Raw genomic sequence first — 5962 nt, 5'->3', positions numbered from 1 at the left:
TTCTAAGAACCATTCAAAAACCTAATACTAAAATATTGCGGTTTTCGTGGTGGAAATTGGTGAATCGTCATTCACCTACCTTTCAAATATGATATAGCTTAGATTACGGCATACCTCTTCTAAGTTATATTATATTGTGATTGGATCCTAGCCTTAATATTACATTTGGGTGTTTTATTAAGGACTCTCTTATCTAAACTAATCTTGTCCTCTTTTCTTCAGATGTCTTTCAACAATGCTTCTGGCTCTAATCCTAATGGCTCCTTTTCCCTTATGAACTTGTGTGGGAAAGTCACCTTTGATGGATCCAACTTCAATGAGTGGATCAGAAACATCAGGATGATTACCCGCTATGAGGACAAAGAATATGTCCTTGACAAGGAGCTTAAGGAGATTGATGAGTCCACTGCAACTCCTCAGGAGATCGCTGAATTTCGGGCACATGAAAGGGATGCTACGAAAGTGGCTTGCATCATGATGGCCACGATGACAGCGGAACTCCAAAAGTCTTATGAGGATTTCTACCCTTATGACATGCACCAAGATTTGATGGAAAGATACCATCAAAGTGCACGACAAGAGAGGTATGAAATCATCTGCTCCATGATAACAACCATGATGAAGGACGGGGAATCCGTCACGAGCCACATGCAGAAAATGCAAAGGTATGTGGATAGTTTGCTGAAGCTTAATGTGAACTTCCCGGAGGATCTTGCAATAGATATTATTTTGCATTCCTTACCATCGTGCTATGATCAATTCCGCATGACATATCACATGAACAAGGAAGAAGTCACCCTCAGCAAACTTCAGGGACTTCTCAAGACCGCAGAATCAGGTCTTAAGGGGAAGTCGGTTGCTATCACTCCTACTCAAAACTCTACTCCGGTTTTGGCAATCGGGAAAAGTCGAGGGAGGAAGAGAAAGAGCTCTTCTAAGGGTACCAAGGTTCGGACCCTTGATGGCTCTTCTTCAAGTGGAACCAAGAGAGGTTTCATTACCCCTTCTTCTGACCCAAAAGAGGCTGAATGCTTCTATTGCCATGAAAAGGCTCATTGGAAGCGGAACTGCCCAAAATACCAGCAAGATGTGAAGGATGGGAAAGTTAAACCCAACCATGCAGGTATTTACACTATCATTTCTAATAACTCACCCCATTCTAATTCTTGGGTCCTTGATACCGGTTGTGGTATTCATATTTGTTGTGACTTGCAGGGACTAAGAAGAAGTGAGGATGTGGAGCAAGGAAGGATAAACTTGATCATGGGGAATAGGAAAGCTATACCTGTTACCAAGATTGGAGTTTATACTTTATCGCTAAGTAGTGGGTTTAGTTTAGATTTGAATAAGTGTTGTTATTCGCCAGGAATGGCAAGAAATATTATTTCCTTTCATGCTTTGTACAAACAAGGGTTTACCTTTTCATTTAATAATGAAGTTGGTTCTATTGATGCTTTCTTTAATAATGTTCTTTATTTTAAAGCATTACCTTGTGATGGTGTGTATGAAGCTGTATCTGTTGTAGATAACTTAGGAAATAATGTTTTGTGTATTGATTCTACTAATAATAACTTGGATAATGCATCTTTATGGCATTGTCGTCTTGGACATATAAGCAAGAAACGCATAGGCCAACTCCAAAAGGATGGAGTCTTGGAGTCGTTTGACCTAAAGTCAGATGATAGTTGCGAATCATGCTTACTTGGAAAAATGACAAAGTCACCCTTCACAGGTTCGTGTGAGAGGGGTGAAGGTTTGTTGGACCTTATACACACGGATGTGTGTGGACCATTCAAACATGCCACAAGGGATGCTAATCGTTATTATTTGACTTTTACTGATGATTATAGTAGATATGGATATGTCTACTTGATCAAGCATAAGTCAGAGACTTTCGAGAGGTTTAAGGAATTTAAACAGGAAGTCGAGAATCAATTGGGCAGGAACATTAAGATGCTTCGATCCGATCGTGGTGGTGAGTATCTTAGTTCAGAGTTCCTCGACTATCTAAGGGAATGTGGGATAGTCTCACAATTGACACCTCCCAGGACACCACAGTTGAATGGTGTGGCTGAGAGGCGTAATCGAACCTTGTTGGATATGGTTCGTTCCATGATGAGTCGAGCTTCGCTACCAATCTCATTCTGGGGGTATGCCTTAGAGACTGCCGCCCATATTCTTAATCTAGTCCCTACAAAGAAAGTTGCCAAAACTCCTCACGAGATGTGGACTGGTAAAGTACCTAAACTAGACCACATCAAGATTTGGGGTTGCGAGGCTTTCGTGAGACACGAGACTCATGATAAGCTCGAACCTCGAAGTGAGAGGTGTATTTTCATCGGTTACCCACAGCGATCCTTTGGTTACCTCTTCTACAGACCTAGTGACAATGTGGTTTTTGTAGCAAGAAGAGGAGTCTTTCGAGAAAGAGAGTTTATAAGCCAAGGAGACAGTGGGAGGCAAATTGATCTTGAAGAAATTCAAGAATCAAGCGGTGAAGGAACTTCAAACTCTAGCCCTCAACTTGAGGAGGAAACTCCTGTTGAGCAAATTGATAAATCTGTACCTCTGAGACGTTCCACGAGAGTTAGGAGTGCACCTGAGCATTACTATGGATTCCATATTACTGCAGAAGGTGAGACACTTATTAGTGATGATACACTAGTAAGTCAAGATGACCCTAACAGCTACGAGGAAGCCATGGCAGGCCCCGAGTCTGCTAAATGGAAAGAGGCTATCGATAGCGAGATACAATCCATGTATGATAATCAAGTTTGGAACTTGGTTGAAAATGTACCAGGTCGTAAGACAGTAGGGTGCAAATGGGTCTTCAAGAAGAAGACCGACATGGATGGTAAAGTACACACTTATAAGGCTAGACTGGTTGCAAAGGGCTTCTCTCAAATTCCTGGAGTGGACTATGATGAGACCTTTTCTCCGGTAGCCAAGATTAAGTCTATTCGGGTTCTGTTAGCCATAGCTGCATTTCATGATTATGAAATATGGCAGATGGATGTCAAAACCGCTTTCCTTAATGGAAAGTTGGCTGAAGATGTTTACATGAGTCAGCCAGAGGGTTTTGTCAGCAACGAGTACCCTAATAGAGTGTGTAAGCTTGAGAAATCCATTTATGGATTGAAGCAAGCACCTCGCAGATGGAATCTTTGCTTTGATGAAAAGGTCAAGGAATTTGGCTTCTCTAGGAGTGAAGATGAATCTTGTGTGTATGTCAAGGCTAGTGGGAGTATAGTTAGCTTTTTGGTATTGTATGTGGATGACATACTACTCATAGGAAACGACATTCCAACCCTGCAGGAAGTTAAGTCCTGGCTTGGGAAGTGTTTCGCTATGAAGGACCTTGGTGAAGCTGCCTATATTCTAGGGATAAGAATCTTGAGAGATCGGAGTAAAAGACTAATTGGACTTAGTCAGAGTACCTACTTGGATAAGGTGCTGAAGAGATTCAGCATGCAGGATTCCAAGAAAGGAGAGTTACCCATCCAGAGTAACACCAGATTGAGTAAGACACAAAGCCCTAGCACTGAGGCTAAGATAGCAGAAATGAGTCGAACACCTTACGCTTCGGCTGTAGGATCGATCATGTATGCTATGACGTGTACTCGACCCGATGTAGCTTTTTCCTTGAGCATGGTTAGCAGGTATCAGGCGAACCCTGGCAAGGCACACTGGACTACGGTAAAGAATATCCTCAAGTACCTACGGAGGACTAAGGACTGGGTTCTTACCCTCGGTGGGAGTGATGACTTGAGAGTTGTAGGGTATAATGATGCTAGCTTCCAGACTGATAGGGATAATTTCCGCTCTCAGTCGGGCTGGGTCTTTACCCTAAACGGAGGAGCAATTTCTTGGAAGAGTTCCAAGCAAGAGACAGTGGCTGATTCTACTTGTGAATCAGAGTATATTGCAGCTAGCGAGGCAGCAAAGGAGGCGATATGGCTGAAGAACTTCATTGGAGACCTTGGAGTTGTACCAGCTATTAAAGAGCCAATGGAAATTTTCTGTGATAGTGAAAGTGCTGTTGCCTTAGCCAAGGAACCAAGGGATCATGGGAGATCCAGACACATCGACAGAAAATACCATTTCATTAGACATCGGATCGAAGAAGGACACCTCGTGGCAAAGAGGGTATCATCGGATGAGAATCCGGCAGATCCCCTCACAAAGGGACTGACTCGGGTTAAGCATCTTCAGCATGCTCGGAGCATAGGGCTGAAAGATGATATTAGATTTAGTAGTTAGATAATCTCGAAATGTGTAAAGTGTAATTGACAATTGATGATGAATAAAAGTGTTTTATTTATGAGTAAAGTGTTGCTATCTCTTGTCGATCGTTTACTATATTTCTTTTGCATGTTTTGACTTCCAGAATAATTTTGTTTGGTATAACATATTATTCAAACCTCCACAGTCGGTCATATGTTGGAAGTAGATATGAATCAAGAATGTCATGTTTGGTTGTAGAGGTCTTGGACAAGGCTACAACAATCATGAGTGCTCATAAGTTCTGAGCATTGGACTCAACCCACGCTCACTGGAATCACTTCATGGAATTCTATCTCGAGTGATCGTGAGACGGTAATATCATATAAGTCTTCAAACCTAGAGATATGATTTGTTACTTACAAGTTGGTTATGCATTGACTGTACGAAACCGCATTGGTAACTCGATGTTATAAAACGTACTTTTGTGTGTAATTCAATGAGTGGTAGAACGAACATATGAGTCGAAGTTTATCTGTTCCTTCTTGGATTAGAAGCTGATATCTGGGCCCCCCGATGATTTTGTTTTGACCCATGTACCGGGCCCGGTCAGAACTAAGTTGATGTGTTCAATTAAGTTCTATGTCAAACAAATCGGAAATCGGGAAACAAATGCTGGACAATAAGCAAGACAATGTTCCATGTATTTGTCCGGCTGATATCTAGAACGGAGGATTATATGATCACTTATCTTAAATGGCGTACCATCATCTTCTCAGTTCCGAGAGACCTTGAAAGAGCTACGATTGCCGGTCGGTTCCTGAAGTACTAGAGATATAGTTATTAGACTTATCCAAGTGGGAGACTGTTGGATAAGGTGTCTAAGTCCATAACTATTTCAGGTGTGTACTTGACCCGACCCGGCATGGTCCATTTGGGTTGCATGGCACCATGTAATTGGATAGACTAAATGAGAGAAATAACACTTGGAGATTATTAATATATTATAAGTTCTAATATATTAATAATATTATTTGATTAGTTGATCAAAGAATTAATTTGGAATTAATTAAGTGATCAAAGGATAACTAATTAAATATATGGGTTGATTATGTAAATCATCCATATCTTGTATAGTGGGCTAAGAGGATCCATGGATTATCAAGTTGGGTTCTACCCATAGGATGCTCCATGGATGCTCCATGGGAGTTACAAACCCATGGGTCATGGAAATGAAGAGTCATGACACATTAGGGTTTACATGGTGTAACCCTAGATGTGCCAACACTATATAAGAGTCCCATTCTCCACAAAATTGGCTACACAAGTGAGACATAAGAAACTAGAGGGCTTGGCCGATTTTGAGAAGTGTGTGTTATCTCAAGAGTCTTTCCAAGAGCATTTGGTGTTGTGTGAAGCATTTGAGGCATCACACTTGGGGTGCTAGGCTCACAAGGTTTCGAGGAACACAAGCAACAACAAGGTAAGTTATTCTATCTATGATTCAAGTTAAAATTGTTCCCCATGTATGCTAGATAGGAATATAACCTTGGAATTCAACTTTGCATGATAATTAGACAAACATAGATCCAAGGTTATTAGGGTTGCATGTACACTTAGGAAGTGTTAGAATGCTCAAAACCCATCACATACATCGGTATGTATTAGGTCCAATAGACCTTCGCCCCTTTCACATGTACTCGTGAAGGGTGACTTAGTCATTTTTCCAAGTAAACAAGAC

This window comes from Lactuca sativa, chromosome 8 (genome assembly GCF_002870075.4).
Source record: "Lactuca sativa cultivar Salinas chromosome 8, Lsat_Salinas_v11, whole genome shotgun sequence".
Lineage (NCBI taxonomy): Eukaryota > Viridiplantae > Streptophyta > Magnoliopsida > Asterales > Asteraceae > Lactuca > Lactuca sativa.
Note: the sequence above shows the minus strand (reverse complement) of the source record.